This window comes from Mercenaria mercenaria, chromosome 18, assembly GCF_021730395.1.
Source record: "Mercenaria mercenaria strain notata chromosome 18, MADL_Memer_1, whole genome shotgun sequence".
Classification (NCBI taxonomy): Eukaryota; Metazoa; Mollusca; class Bivalvia; order Venerida; family Veneridae; genus Mercenaria; species Mercenaria mercenaria.
The window spans coordinates 63,634,327-63,651,538 of record NC_069378.1 but is presented as its reverse complement, the minus strand read 5'-3'; the positions used below and the strand labels follow the sequence as shown (position 1 = coordinate 63,651,538).

Genomic DNA, 17,212 nt, shown 5'->3' with positions numbered 1-17,212 from the left:
GAAACGTCGAGCAATTTTAAAGAAATGTAGCATCAAGAATTTTAATCGGCTTCAACATTTATTAACATTTGATTTTCATAAATGAATGCTGAGGAATTTGTATTACATGAATTACAGAACAAACAACACGTTCACATGTAACACGCATCGAGTATCACAAAACACCATAACAGATTTAATGATAAATCTATTAAGTTGAAAACGATAAATGGATGTTGCGTTTTTACTTTTTTTGAGTGCAGTATAATATCAAATTATGTGCTACCTAAACGGCAGAGCTCCCTTGAAAACTTACCCGTGAGTGCCCTATAAAAAATATAAAAAGTGGTGTTATGGCAGTGGCTGCAACTATCTGGAATTACGGATCCGTTTAAAGAAGTTTATGTTCTATTATTAGAATTATTTGTATTAATGATAAAGTCCATAACTTCTGAATTCAATACATGATGTATAAACTTGTCATGTCTTAGACTTTCTTGAGTGTAGTATATCACGCACGTATAATTATAAGCAGCAAAATTAGAAATACGACTTACTGGACATAGTCGAGAAATGGCTAGAACAAAATTAAAGACACTTCTTTCGTATTCAAACAAAAACCGGTTCTGTTCACTACTTCCTTGATTGGAGTTGAAAAAGAAATGATAAATGTATGTTTAATGAAATATTACCCAATATAACAATTGTGGTCTAGTGTTTAAGACTCCGGTTCAGTAATTCTCATAGCTAAATGTCAATAACGAATATTATTTTGCGAACAAGGGTTGTTATCTAGACGGGCATAGCTGGTTCGCGGAAGGCATGTAGATTGATTTTCTCCCCTTGACCATAACCGTAAGATCGTTTTACGGAAAATGCCAAGTCTAGCGAATATGACGTCTGCATTGTGACTTTATCGTCTTTTTCGATAGGTTTGTATAACTGTCAGCCAACTACAATTTTTCATGCCACCCACCACACCCAGTATAATAGACCAATAATGGTCGTCTCACTATCACACTATTCCTGTTATCCCCTGGAGGGGCATAGGGCGGCCTCCGCAACAGTCCTCCATCTATCTCTATCCTGCCCGGGCTGATCTCATTGGCTCTCACCATATTATATGGCATGCACTCAACTTATCATCATCTAGAGTTCGTCTCCGGGTGGTTGTCGGTCGTCCCCTTTTCCTCTTGCCTTGCGGATTCTAGTCCATTGCTTCTTTTGTGATGTTTTAGATAGTCGTAGACCGCCATTTTCGCTGATGGTGTCAGTTATTGCAGTCTAATTGGTACGCTCCCATAGTTCTATGTTTGTGACTTTTTGCTGGCCATCTGATATGAAGAATCTGACGTAGGCATTTGTTAAGACCTGTAGATCGTGTTCTGTTTTCTTTGTCTGTTTCTATGTCTCTGGTCCATAAAGAAGGACTGATTTTACATTGGTTTTTAATATTCTAAGTTCGGTTTTAAGGCTGATGTTTCTACTCCTCCAAATAGGTCTTAGTGTTACAAAGGCGTGCCTTGCCTTCCCTAATCCCGCCTTGATATCTTCATCAGCGCCCGCGCTCTTAGGAACAATACTTCACAAGTCGGTGAAGCTACTGACGTCTTCGATGGATTTGCCATCAAGGATTATGTCAGAGTTGTTCTGTGCATTGAGTCTGAGTGAACTGATTTTGCCGGTGTTGGTTTCAAGGCCAGTTGAATTTGCTGTCTCGTGTAAAGCTACCGTTTTCTGTTTCATGTGCTGGAACTGGTGAGATAGTAGGCACACATCATCTGCAAAGTCAAGGCCTTCTAGCTTAGCAGTGAGTGTCTACTGAATACCTCTAGGTGAGGTCACCGAGGTAGTAATAATCCAGTCGATAACAGCTGAGAAAACTACAGGAGACAACAGACAAGCTTGACGCACCCCTGTATGCACACTGAAAGATGGTGAAAGTGTAGAATTGTGGATGGCCTGGCATTTGGTGTTCTTGTAGAGCCATTGCATGAGCTTCTCTATCTTGTTAGGAATGTCTCTCTGTCAACGATATCAAATGCCTTCTTAAAATCGACAAAGTTTATGTAAAGAGGTGACTGCCACTCTATTGATAATCAATAGAATAGCCATTTGGTCTGTGAATGATCGGCCACATCGGAATCCTGCTTGCTTATCTCAATAACCCACAATTGACCGACCCCTCTGGTACAGTATCAAGACGCAGAATCTAACTATACATAGAGCGCCTAATTCACCCGATTTACATTCGGAACATTTTCACGCGTTTCGGGCTTTATCGTATGTTTAACATGGGATTTTTGAACCGTCCAAAGATGCTGGAAATGTTTGTCTCATTGTTTATTTTTTAATAAAAATGTTACTGCTTTCATTGTCTACCACTTTTTTTCCACCCTTGCCTGAAAAAACGGTAATGAGTTTCTACACTGTTCAGACAATTGTGCTCTGTTGAAATTTAAACAAACACACGTTTACCTGCATAAACAGAAAGCATGATATCTTAAACGTATGTCACTATACCTGTCCAGTCCAGTACTGGACATTATGGTAAACGCTTCTTTCCTGCACAAATGACAATTTCGCAACTTCTGTCCGGTTTGTACAAATTTCTGGTCGCGATAAACCATTTGACTTGTTATTATATTACTTCGTTATTGCTGATTTTAACCTATTTGGTTATGTATCCGGTTGCACATTTTCATTTAAACGTTATAAAGAGTCATTTCATTTCCTATTCTTATTCAGGAAGTAAATAATATCGCGAGGGCTTTGTTCCGAAAACGAAAGAGGGTTGAAATATTTTTAAAACAGATTTGACTTGGTTTTCGTTATTCAAGCTCTTTCACGGTGTGAAGTAAGTCGGATTTCTATTACATTACTACTTTAATTTATATGTTAACCAATAAATCAGACTTTCTTTTCAAAGATATCGTGTGGTTCGGTATTATAATTAAAACAACGTGTCATAACGTGCCCAAAGTTTAATGCAGTAATTTTTTTTCTATTTGTTTTTCTTTTTTTTTTATTTATTTGAAGTAGACATTGTTTACAGTTCCTGTTATTCAGGGATGGGGGAATTTTCAGCAGTATTTAAATTATGTTCGCTTTCTATTAAAACATTTTATGGTGGTCATAGCTTAAGACTCATGAACATATTTTGCTTTAACTTACCTGGCTGCAGATGAACTTTTCTGCTTTTTGTGTTTGCGCCTCATAGTATTACTAGGCATTGTAACTGAAAATACAAACTTCAAGTAGGAGCTATCTGTATTAAATGTATGTGAAGTTAACTGCATCATAATACAAGGACTGAAAAAATTATCAAAATATCATTATTACTGAAAAGGAGTTATTTGAGCTGAAAAAAATGATCCCGATTGAAATATTTGGAAAAAATGGAGACAACTCAGAAAAGAAAAAAGTCGCCCCGACTTCATCTCAGTGTTATTATATTTTCTGGTCCTTCGGGATCATTGATTTCAACTCATTTAGATTTGAAGATTGAATACTGCTTAAGCCGGTGCTGGGGTGGGGGGGGCGTGGGGGCGTGGACAGTGTTGCATTTTCCATTACTGCTCATGAACAGACTCAATCAATACTATTTGTATTGTTCTCGGTGCTTCGGAGGGATCTACTTTTCAGACTATATTAGGGTAAGTATATACCAATTAATTTAAAACAAGAAGGATAACCTTTCTAGTGATTTTTTATTATCATTAACATGTACGACTACCAGCATTTGATTTTATTACAAAGGATTGATAATTTTGAATTCTGTTGTTCTTAAATATAGCAGGGGTTTTGTAATTTTTGGTATTTACCTGGTACTTTTTACTACGGTTGGTAAAGTTAGAACCTCAAATTTATTACTGAAAGTATACTGGATAGACGGATAGTCGATATCTAACTTTATAACTATATGCCAAATATTAACTGAATTATATCTGTTAGTTATGAATCACTATAGATATTTAGTAGGCAGTGGAACCAAAAATACAAACTTCAAGTAGGGACTATCTATTTTAGATACTTAACTGCATCAAAGTATAAAGCCTGAAAAATATTTATATATCATTTTCTGAAGAAAGTTATTTGAGCTGAAAAAGAAGATCCCGGCTGAAATGTACATGTAAATAATAGAGACAACACCGCTAGGACCTTATGGTAGGCTTAGGTGACTATTGACCTTGTACCTCAAGCAAACCATGCACTTTTATCCACTATGCAGAAAAAGGCATGCATAATTACTGCAAGGATTTTCAATCTGAATATAAAAAACTATGTAACTATTAAATCAGTTAATGCCCTGGGGAAAGTGTGACTTTTTCTGTGGTGATTTTTTTTGTCAACAAGCAGACGATTTTTTTTGAAAAAGTCGAAACCCACAGAATTTCACAAGTTAAATATGTTGAAAAGGCTACTGCTGGAACGAGAACAATCTCTGTTACAAATATATAGGTGTGAAAGTATGGGAAAATATCTAGAAATATCAGAAAATCAAAGAAAGCAATTTCAGGACTGTTAGATGCATGACTGTATTATCCTGCATAACATTTAACATAGATAGGTTATTTTTCCATTGCACTGATATAACAAGGATGGGATTAACAAACGGTGTTCACTCAACAATTGAAGTATATAAACAGATTGTTTCCCTTGTGTAAAGAGGGCTAAGGGTAAGCCTCTATATTTAGCGGTTGCAATTTTCTATTGTGATACATTGTTATAAGTGGACAAGCTAAGCGGAAAAGGAAGCAACCTTAACTACACATACGTTTTTAAAATTGTTGAAACTTCCATAACTCATAAACTAGAATATTGAAACAGCCGAAACATTTAGTTTATTAACCTTTTATTGATTACATTTATTTTTTCTTATCTTTGTAGCTATTGTCGTCCATGTCTGGAGACCAGATGCAAGTCATGTTGGTCACTGTGCCTTAGAATTAAGTGATGGAACCTACATAAGCTGGTGGCCTAAGTCTCAATGTGATGCTAAAAATCTAAGAGCTAGAGCATTTGCAAATACTTCGCACAGTTTTGATATTGAGCAAGAAGGAGATAGGCAGCCAAAATCTTATAGGATTCGTGTCTCGGATGGAGAACTGAATGCCATTAAGCGTTGGTGGGCAGGCTTCAAGGACAAAACAGACTACCAACTTGTCTCAAACAATTGCTCGACTGTAGCTTACTACGCCCAGGAGGCGGCTTTTCCATTTCTGGAAGTCCTAAATGATGAAGTTCCTGTTTGGGTGCCCACAGCAATAGAAATGGTTGCGGTAGACCTGGCATCCGGAAAAAGGAATTTCGATCAGAAAAGAATTAAAGAAATTAAGGAAGTGGCGCATGCTGAAGCTAAAAACGCCGTAGGGTCTTTTAAAGGGATGTTTGTGAAAGGTAAAACAACCGGAAAAGCTGGAGGAAAATGACTATTTATTCCGATGCTAGGTTAAAAGCATGGTTATATAAATGTATGTAGCTTTTAACCTTCAAAATTAAAGCATGCATGTGCTTTTTACATTTTTCGGACAATTCTGTGAGGCAATGATATTTTATATTTTGAATTAAACTCAACTGATACATTTCATTAATGAAATACTAGTAAATGCTACCAAAAGTAGTTTTCATCTTTTGAATTATTTTACTACCATTATGGTCGACATAATTATAGTGCATTGGGTTTCACATACCATAGTACCTGTTCACAGCATCTTTGCATACACACATTGTACGTTTTAACCAGCTAATTACGTTCTTGGTAAACGCATATAGCCAAAAAGCATAACCTCCTTTTATAAATCGCCTTTCAATAGTTTGTGTTTAAGGGCCCGGTCGTATTTCAAAACGGGACAATTTTTATGGGAGAAAAAAAAAAAAGGGTTTGTGAACATTTATAAATTGCTTTCATGCAAAAGTTCCCCCCGGGTTTCTCTTGAAGCTTTCCGTTTTTTTTTAAAGAAGTTAAAAAGAAAAGGGATTTTTAAACCAAATTTTTAAAACCTGTACTGGTTATCCCCTGGTTGCATATTTATTTTTGGTTCATATTTTTTTTAAAGTTAACCCAAAAGGGAATTGTTTCTTTTACTTTTTAAAATTGGGGGGAAGTAATAAATAAACTTTTGGGGGTTTTGGTTCCAAAAACCCAAAACAGATTTAAAATTTAATTTTAGAAAAGTTTTGACTTTGTTTTCGTTATTAAAAACCACTTCACGATGTCAAAGTACGTAAAATTTCCCTTAATTTATTTTTGGACTTTTTTTTTTCAAAAAGGTGTTTTTGGAAAGTAGTTATTTATAGGGGGTTTGCGAGCCCGATTTTGACCCAAATTTAAATTTGTAACCCCTTGCCCAAAACCCGCCCAATGCTGCCAATTTCAAAAAATTTTAAAATACAAATTTTTTAAAAAATTTTTTTTAAAACCCTATATTTAAAATATAAATTTAAAACACTTCTGTCAAATTTTTGCCAAAACCCCTGCCAAGTCCAACAATGTGGCAGTCGCGGGCCAACTTGACAAATTTTGGGAAAAAAACTTTGGCAAACAAAATTCAACCAATCAAAACCCTCCCCATTTTTCGGGCCTGTGGCAGCAAATGTGAAAATTGTTTTCCCAACCCTTGGAAAAATTTTGGGGGAGATTATTTTTATTGATAAAATTTTTAAAGGAATTTGTTTTTTATTTTCAATTGTAAGTATATTTTAAAGGGGAAACCCCTTGTAATTAAAATTTAAATTAAAAAACTTTTAACCCAAAAGGTCTTTTTTCCTTCAAAAGATACGGGGTTTATCCGATATGTAGAATCTAATGAAAAACCCCCATAAAAAGCATAAATGTTATTCGGGAGATGCTAAACCCTCTAAGGATGAATATAAAACATTGTTCCTTGTTTTAAAAAAACTTTAATTTTTTTTCTTATACATAGTTTATTAACTTATCAGTGTCAAAAGTCCTCAGCTGCCCAGCGTTTTTTTTTACTTTTAAAATTTATCAAAAAATAAAACTTTCATTGGGGGCTATAATTCCGCCACCTAAATATAAAATGTGTTTATTGGGCTTTTAGTGGGTTTTTTCCGGGTTTCACCTAAGAGCTCTTCCCCTTTAAAAAACTTAATTTTTTATTTTAAATTCCCGGGTTTTTTTTCTGTTTTATAAAACACCCCCCCCCCCCCCCCCCCCCCCCCCCCCCCCCCCCCCCCCCCCACTAAAAAAGCATATCTAGTACATCTTTTTTAAATATTTTTGGGTTTGTGTTTAAAAAATCTTTTTTTTTTCGAAATTCCGGGGCTTATTTAAAAATATTTTTAAAATTGTTCAGATCGGCCAAAATTTTTTTTGTTGAATTTTTCCGGCCCGCGGGGGTTTCAAAATACTTTTTTTTGAAAGTAATCAAAAGAGGGTTTAAAATTTAGAAAATTCAAAGGAAAAACACTTATTTTCTCATTCCCTTTTCCCCTTTTTTTCTTTTTTCCTGTCTTTTTTTTTAAAGGGTTTAAAAATTTATTTCAGTTTAAATTTTTTTTAAACCCTCGTTTTGTTGAGCAACTTCAAAAAGCAGAAAAAATTGTCAACAACACCTTTTTTTTTTTAAGCAAAATTGGGGTGTTTCTTTTTTTAAAGGGAAAACATTTTTTACTATTGAAATTTTTCTTGGGTATTAGTGGAAAATTTTTTCGACTTTAAAGCGGTTTTTGGGCTTTAGTTTAGCAGAAATTTTCTTGGGTTTTAGCAGTAAAATTTGGATTCCCCTTGTTTAGCTGAAAATTTCAAACTACAGAGTCCAAATCATTTATTTTTTTTTTTAATTTTATCTTTAAATTTTGTTTATTAAATTTTTTAATATCTTCTTGTAAAAAAACCTTTAAGTTTTTTTAAACTCTTTTTTTTATTTTATTGGATTTGGCTTTCAACATTTTTAAATTTGGTCTACAATTTGTTTTTTCCCAAATTTTCTATCTGATTTTTAAACGGTTAATTGCCCCAGTTTTTGCAGAAATTTTAAAACTCTCCTTTTTTTTAACTGATTTTTCAAATAAAAAGTCCAGTTCTTTTTTATTTTCTTAAAACCTTTGCATTAAGCTGGGGCATTTTTTCTTGTAATTTTTTTGTAATATTACTTAAGCCCGGCATTTTTTAATTTTATGCGGTTGTCAAAATACTAACCCAAAATTTCGAATTTTTTTTTTTAAAGTCTCTATTTTGAATTAATTTTTTTTTTTAAAAGTCATCAATGCTGGGGTCATGATCATCACCTTTTTGTGAAAGCTGCCTTTTCCAATCAGATTTATATTCTGCATTTTTTTTTTGGGAAAATTAATTTAAAAAAATCTTTATGCTTATTTTCAGTTTTTGTTTTTTTGTTTTTTTATTTCTTTTTCTGATTTTAACTGATAATATTTTGTAACTTTTTTTCAGCTTCAAAAATCTTGTTTTTAGTTTTTCTTTGTTTTTTTCATACTACCCTTTTAATTCTTGAATTTGGGTGAAAAAATTTGTTTAAATTAACTCGAAATATTTCCCTTTTTATTTATCATCGGTCAAATCAGAATTTTTTTTCAATTTCTTTAATAGAACAACCATGCTTTCTTTTTCTTTTTAAATTTTTACCTTTTTAATTCAACTATTTTTTAATTTTTTTTCTTTTTAAAATCTTTTTTTTAATTCTTAAATTATTCTTTACTTCTGCTTTTGTGTTTTTTTAACTTTTAATATCTTCAAGATTATTGTCATTTTTTACCCTTTAAAATTTTTTTTAAAAACATAAATGGGTTTTAAAACTACATCGGTGGATTTTTTGGGAAATTTCCTAGGTTAATTTTTTTTAATTACCTCCCATTTCTAATGCTTTTTGTTCATTGTGTTATCAAATTCCCCTTTTTTTGTGAAGATATGTTCCCTGTCCTTTTTAAGTTTTGTATTGTTTTCAGTCAAAACACTTAAATCAATATCAAATTTAACTTTATTTTCCTTTCCGTTTCACTTTTTTGTTTTGTATCATTTAAAAAAAACCCATCATATATTTTCCAGTAAAGTTTTTTTTTTAAAAAAATTCCTTGGTTTTGTCCAAAATATAAGAAATCATTTTTTGATTTGTTTGGGATTTTGCAAAAAAATTTTCACCCATCTATTTTTTTTGTTCTTTTCAAAAACATATCATTTTCTCGTTTACCTGGCTTTCAAAAAAAATATAATTTGAAACAGGGTTTAATTTTGAATATCTTTTGGTGTTTTTTAGTTTTGACTTTACTTAAATAATTTAAACAACAGTTTTTGTGACGTCCTTGAATAAAGTATTTTTTATTTCATTTTGAATTTTTTTTTCTTCACATAAAAAAACATAAAAAATTACTTTCTTTTTTTTTTTTTCTGATTCAAGTTTTTTTTAAAGGGTTAATTTTGGGGGGTTAAAAATCGTGGGAAAATTCAAGTATTTCATTTGGGGTCTTTCTTTAATTTTTTTTGCAATTTGAATTAAGTGGGTTTAATTTTTAAAACCTGTTTTTTAGGGTTGTTCTAGGTTTTTAGCCTACAAGTATAAAATTTTTCATAATATAGAAGAGGTTTTCGAAAGGGTTTTGATTAATTTTATTGTTTTTTTCCCGAAAAAAAGATCCACATATTAACATTCTAAAACATGGGGAAACGGGATAAAAGGATTTTAAAAATTGGGTTTTAAAATTATTGGAAATTTTTCACTTTTTTTTATCATTAAAATTTTGGGAAATTTTCCTTTTTATAATTAAAAAACTAAAGTTTTTTAAAATTTAAAAATTAAATATCTTTTCATTTTTTTACATTATTTTTTTTTTTTTTCAAATTTTTTATATAAATGAATCAAAACTTAATGAAAAAGATTTAAAAAGAAAAAATTTTGTCGGGCAAAATTTAGAGATCTTTTTGAGAAGAAAAAAATGGGGGGAAAAAAATAAGAAAAAACTACAAAACGGGATTTTTTTACTGAAAATTTAAAAAAACCCAAATTTCTGAAAAAAAAATAGAAAATCAAAAAGAAAAATTATCAAGTAAATTAAAAAAATTACCCGGAAAAAAAGGAGCAATTTTGCTTTATAGGTGATGAAATGAAAGAAATTTTCAAACATATCAAAAGGGTTTTCCGCAGCTATTTCAAGAATTTACCCCCATTATTCCATCAAAAAACCGGGTCCCCTTTACTTTAATTGATTGGGGGATGAAACCCGTCGGAAAGGGGTTTCCCCAAGTTTAACTTTAAAAAATTTTAAAAAAATTTTGGAAGAGAAAAGATGGAAATTTCCCGAAAAAATTTTGATGTTCATCTGGAAAAAAAACAGAAGAAAGGGGGGAAAACCCCAAAAAAAAATTAAATTTAAGTTGATTTTAAAAAAGGAATTAATTTTTAAAACTTTTAGATGAAGAATTTTTAACACACCCCCAAGAAGTGTTTAAATTTTTTCACCCGTTTTAAAACTGGAAAAAACTGATAAAAAAAATTTATTTGGGAAGAATTAGTAAATTTTCAAAAAAAGTTTTGGGGGATTTTTAAAAAAAAAATAACATCAAAAATACAGAATTTTAAAAAAAAGGAAAAAAAAATTAACCCGAAGATGAAAAAAAGAAAATAAAATTTCAATTCCCAAATTTAAATAAAAAAGACAATATAGTAATTACTTAGGTGTAATTAAAGGGTATTCGTTAAAAAGGTAAAATTTTTTTTTTAAGGGGGGAAAAAAGGGAAAAAGGGTATCCAATCCCAAAAAAAGTTTCACCAAATGGACAATATGGTTTAAATTTTAAATTTTTTAACTTTTAAAAAAATTTATGGTTTAAAAAAAAATTGGTTGGGTAAGGATAGAATTTAAATGGAAAAGAAGTCCTTAACCCTAAAGTAGATGATGTTTGATTGATTTGATTTAATTTAAAAAAAAATTTAAAATAAAAAAATATTCAATTCATTCAAGAAAATATTCAAAGAAAAAATAACGGGAAAAAACGGTTTTCCCATCAAAAAAAGATCATGAAATTTAAAAAAAAAAATTAGAGGACAAGGTTATGACGCTTGTCCATGTAAACCCGAAGAATTGGGGTTTAATTTAGTTGGGGGTTAATTTGTGGTTCAATTGATGCTGGAAATAATTTTGAAAAAACCCAAAAAAAAAAGGAAAAAGGGATTAGAATAATTGATGAACTATTAAAAATTTTAATTCACCTTTTTTCCCGAAAAACTGAAATGTTATATAAAAATTATTTTTTTTGAATTTTTAAAATTTTTTTTTATATTTTAAATTTGGAACAAAAATTTGTTTTAAGTTCTGAAACAGTTAAAAAATAAATTTAAAAAAAAAAAACCCCATGATTTTACAATTAGATTTAGTCGTTCTTTAAATTTTAGATTTTAAAAATTTTAAAAATTTTGTTGTTGGTTTGGGGTTTTTTTAAAACTATGACTTACTCTTGGCATAATTTTTGTGTGAATATGACAATAAAAGATTTTGTTACCAAAAAATGGTAAAGAAAAGGAAAAATATTAAATTTTCCAAAAGGTTCTTTCATTTTCCAAAAATTAATAATTATATTAGGGAAAAAAAATTTAATAAGTAATGATGATTTTGAATTTAATAAATCAGAAATTGCTCCAATAAGTTTGGAATTTGATTTAAGTAGTTTTAAGATTTTGATTTCAATTACAGATAAATTTTAAGTTGGATTTGGAAATATCAAATTTTCATACATTGCTTGGATTTGAGAAAAAAAAATTAGACAAAAACTGAATGGGGAACTAAACACCGGAATATAACTAACTCTGTTGATACAATTTACATCATTGTGATCTTATTGATAATTCACTTGTTGATGGTAATTTCAGTGATATTATCTATGCTTTAAGTACTGCAGATTTAACCTAAGAGCTTATCCATTTACAAAAGACCACAAAGAGTTGGATATTCTGAAATTAATAAATATATTATAAATTCAATTAGAATATATATTACAGATTGTATTTGGTAGAATAATTAATTTTAATGAGGGTTGAAACAAGTTTTACACTAATTTTAAAAGAATTAATTAAAACTAAAGTTTTAAAACTTTAATTATGAAATTATAAATTTTTAGTTTTATATAATGTACAAGAAAGTTTATGACAAAAATAAGGAATATTCATTTATGTTGATGCTCACACAGGAAAAGAAATCATACATGGAACAGGTATCTTTGACACTTTAACGAAATTGTTTTCAAGCGGAGTTGCATCTTCAATTGGCACAGCTGGAAAAAAAGCTTTGGAAACAGCAGGAAAAGCAGCACTTGAAAGTGGAACAAAAAAGGTTGGAACAGAAGTTGGAAATTTAGCTGCTGATAAAATTGTTGAAAAACTTAAAAAGAAACCTGCTCCAGCAGTTGGTAATTTAATTGCCAAGGAATTACAAGAAAAGAATAACAGTAAAAATAATAATAAAAATAATAAAAATAATAATGATAAAGAGGAGAATATTCATATAAGATTAAATAGATTATTGTCAGGATCTGGAACTTCAGCTCGACAAAAACGTATTAAACAGATTAATTTATAAAACTAAATTTTTTAAACTTTAATAAAAAAATAAATAAAAATAGAATAAAAACTAAAATAAAAAATAAAATAATATATAATATATACATGTTTAGAACAAAACAATATTGCAAAAAGATATAAATTTAAAACTCCTATTCAATTAGATACAGCTTTAATATCTGTCCTGGGAAATAATGTTAAGCAACAAAAAAAACGGTATCACTTTACAATTAATGATGAAGTATTTTTTGATTGGTTTAATGGTTATTTTAAAGTAAGTTTTAAAATAAATAAGCTTGCTGATGGTAATAATTATGTGATGATAAAATTGCTCTAATTAATAATGCGCTTCATTAATTGATCAGTTAGTGGTTAAAACAAATGGAAAAATTGTTTATGATTGTAAATAATTTATACAAGTAATAAATGTAAAAAAATTTAGTTGAATTTTTCTGAGGATTATGCAAAATCAACTGGAACAAATGAATATATTTATTAGATACTACTGATACTGTGTACTGCCAATAATTGGGTTTTTAAAAATTAGAAAAGAATTACTCCAAGGTGGTTAAAGAAGTAAATGCTAAAATTCCATTAAATAATTTTATTCTTTTTTTACAGGGTTGAAAACTAATATTTTCCCTCCAAGTCAAATTCAAATAACACTGCAGCGGGACAGTATGATGAATTAATTTTTAGAGCTGATGCTGGCTGCTGCTGGTAGAGTAATTGTAACAAAATTAATTCTAGGGGTTCCACGTTTGGTTTTTAATGAATTTTGGGTTTGAACTAATTGTACTGAAAGATTTAAAAAAGCAAGATGGTATACCTTAGGGAAATGAGGGACGCAATCAACTGTTTACACGACAGACGGACATAACTTTTAGAAAAAACAGTGGTGTAATAAAACACAACATGTATTTGTTTTTTTTACAACGACCTAAAAAAAGTAATGCACAAAAACAGAATCACTTTTATTAGATACATTTAAAGATGATGCAGCAGCTGATAATACTTGTATTTTGAGCTCTTGTCGTCTTGAAGTTGGTTAAGGGGGTTTTTTTTATCCAGAAATAGAATACACAAGTATATCAAGAATATATGATGATGAAATTTTAAATTTATTATTTATAAACAAAATAACAAAACTACTGGAAGTCTCTTAAATAGATTAAATTTTTCAAAGTTTGTTTGGATTTGTTCATTTTAACTTGGAATAAAAAAAGGGGAAGCAATAACAGAAGATCCTAAGCGATAACATTACAGCTAAATTAAATGCTCGGCCGGCAGCACATGTCCGTGTTTACGCAATTGTATTATATGAGGAAACAGTTGAAATAAATACTATTGGAAATGAACTTATTATTGTTTAAATTAAAACTTGTTATTGTTTAATAAAAATAAATATAAATTAAAATAAATAAAAATTTATAATGTCATCAAATATATTGAATATAAAATTAACCTTACAGATGGACAAAAAAAAAAATTTAGCCCGAGCCTACAACAACAAAATTCACATACTTTTAGATTAAAACATGAACAATTACATGGAAACTTCCCCTTTACTATTAACAAAACACAAATTAATCAAATTAAAAAAGCTGTTGCAAATAATAAGGGATTAAAAATTACAAATTTCAAAAAGCCAAATGCCCAGTCAAGGCCCAAAATGGTGGATTTTTAGGAGCTTTGGCTGGTTTTTTAGGAAAAACAATTTTCCAAGGGGCAGCAAAAATAGCTCCAAAAATATTAGCCCTCTAGGATTGGAGCCTTTCTGGACTGGCCAGTACTGGTGTTAGTAAAATATTTGGGAAAATGGTATGTTTCAGTAGCAAATGATAAGAGAAATATGATATCACCATATCTTACACCTAATCAAAAAAAGCAAACTAGTAGGATCTGGAGTGATTTAAATTAACACAAAAACCAAAACAAGACGGTGGGTTTTTAGGTATGTTGGTGCTAGTTAGGAATACTTTGATTACATCTTTGTTAAGTGGAAAAGGACTCAGATTGTTTCACAACGGAGACCTTACGGGACGAATTCCTCTATAGTAAAAAAAAAATAAATTTTAGTAAAAAGAAAATAAAATTTAATAAAAAGAAAAAAAATTTATAAACAAACCTATTTCTAACTTTGAAATAGAACAATGGGTTAAAAATTAAAAATTAAAAACTTTGGGGGTGTGTTTAGTAAAAATAATTTCCCAAAAATTAAAAGAAAAGGCGAGTGTGGAATTATAAATGGGAGACTTTGGTCCTGGAACACATTGGGTTTGTTACTTTAATACTTTGTATTTCGCCCCTTTTGGGAAACTTCCTCCACCAAAAGAAGTAATTAAGTATATACCAAATGTAAAATACAACAATGTTCATATAAAGGGACAAAACAAGTATGCTTTGTGGATATTATTGTTTATTTTTCATTAAAATGTTACAAGAAAAAAGTACATTGTATGATTTATTGTTTTAAAATACTAAAAATTCATAATCAAGAGTAAATGAACAAAACTATTTTAAATTTTTTTACTAATAGGACATTTATTTAACTATTAAACGGTTTTATTTAACTGGAATAATTATAAAGGGGGAATATTCAATAATATAAATGAGAAAGTAAAATAAAATAGAAAGGACAATTAATAAGAAAACCTCCATTGTTTTTAACATGTTATACCAAGATACTGATGGTGGATTTTTCAATGGAAAACTGTAAATGCTAGTCCGGGTTTGGGTTCAAAAGGGTTTAAATAATGTAACCAATTAATTTTAATTGCATTTTAATTATTCTTGTTGATGCAATTAAATTAGATAAAGGAGAAGTAAATTACAAATAAAAAATAAAGAAAATGTAATTCTTCAAAGTTACAAGGGAAAAAAATAACGGAAAAAATGAATCATTTCTATTTAATTATGCAAATGAATTTAAATAAATGATGTTATTTATTTAATTCTTTAAACGTTAAAAATATTCAGTTAACAATTTATGGTTCTATAATTTAAAAAACTTTAATAAAAATTTTAAATTTAAAAACTTTAATTAATTTAAGAATAAGCTAATGTATCAATACCATTATAAAGAATATACTTTTATCATCATAACATGTAAAGATGTTTTATTTATAAACATAACTGGAAAGATTGTGTTTATTAGAACGAATAACTTTAAAGGTGTGATTACTTTGGGTTGAATTAAACAAAGTATCTTTGAAATTTTTTATGAACTATTGTTTTCTTAACAACAAGTTTTTTAATTCTTTACATTTTTTAACATTAACTTCGTTTTCTAATAAATATAAATACATTTTACTTCTTATCCGACAAATTCAACAATTACTACCCAGCAGCTTCATCTTTAAATTTTCCAATTACTTTTTTATTATTATCAAAATAAAATTTGAATTACTTTTCATAATCACTATTATCAAATAAATCTTTGTCCTTAAAAAAGTCTTATATGCATCTTTAGTTTTTATTTCTAACATTAATGAATCAGTGTCAGGGGAATAGTAATTTTCAATTATCCTGTACTTTCTTAATGTAATTATAATGAAAATCATACATTAATATTTTGATAAATCTAGAATGCACATTCACATAAAAAGGTTGTTTAATAACAAACTTTCTTTTTTCTATAAATACCAAAAAGGTTAGAGTTAAACATCGTTGAACTAACAAATGAAGGTTTGGCTATGTATTTTAATAAAATATTTTCATCATGTGTTAATTATATTAACCCTCTTGCGTAAATTCTCCATCGTCTTACCGAATACAGAATTGTTCATTAACTTAAAAAAGTCCTTTTCAAATGAATTTTTTGCTTTAGATCTTTTTTGAGTATTAAAATCAATATACTTTTTTAACCAAGGACTTTCATAAAAAAGTTAATTTTTATGTATTTTTGTTTTTTACCCTAATTGTTTAAATAGTTCAAGATTTTTATAATGAAACTACAAAAATTTTGTTTTTTCATTAAAGTTGGAATTAATTTTTTACATTACTTTTTCCTATTTCAATTCTGTTTTAATATTTTACTATATCAGAAAGCCATTGATTGGTATAATAATTTTTTTCAGGAGCTAAAGGATAATCATTGTGGGTTTTATGTAATTCTTTGGATATTCAAGATCACATTCAACTAAAGTTAGTTTTACCTTTGCAATTAATTTTTTTAAATTGTTTTTCGGATATAAATTTAAAGTTCCAGAGGGTAAAGGGTTGACACATGGGCCCAACCGTAAAGGTTTTGGCGTCGAGGTACATAATGTATTTGCTTTCTTTTTTTGAATTATAATCTTTCATATATTTATTGTTTGCTTTACTGTACTGTTTGAAATATAACTTTTTCCCTCCTCTCAGTCCCTTTTCAATAAAAAAGATACAATCAATATAGATATTAAATCTAACTTAATTCCAGTTTTTTTAACATTGCATCCCAAGTTTAAACCAGGACTACTAAAATAAATGACAAGGATCTAATTTGTAGTACTCCAAAATAGTTTTCTAAAATTTTAAAATTACATCAGCTAAAGTAATACGTCAGTTTTTAAATATAGATCATGATATTCTCCCATTGTTTTTATTTTAAATTTTTCCAGATATTTTTAGCATGTTCATATTCGTTGTCAGATATATGTGTTTCATTTAAAATTGAAAATAAAAATCTTCTTTAGAAGGTTAATTCGGTTTCTTTAAATTTT

General features: G+C 29.2%; 1 long non-coding RNA gene across 1 annotated transcript; it reads left to right on the top strand.

The window, feature by feature from the left end:
* The first annotated feature begins 2,708 nt into the window (after positions 1 to 2,708).
* LOC128550666 (uncharacterized) lies at positions 2,709 to 5,603 on the top strand. The gene is made up of 2 exons (XR_008368371.1): positions 2,709 to 2,836; positions 4,870 to 5,603. It is a non-coding gene; the product is annotated as an uncharacterized LOC128550666 (long non-coding RNA).
* The last annotated feature ends 11,609 nt before the right edge of the window (positions 5,604 to 17,212 follow it).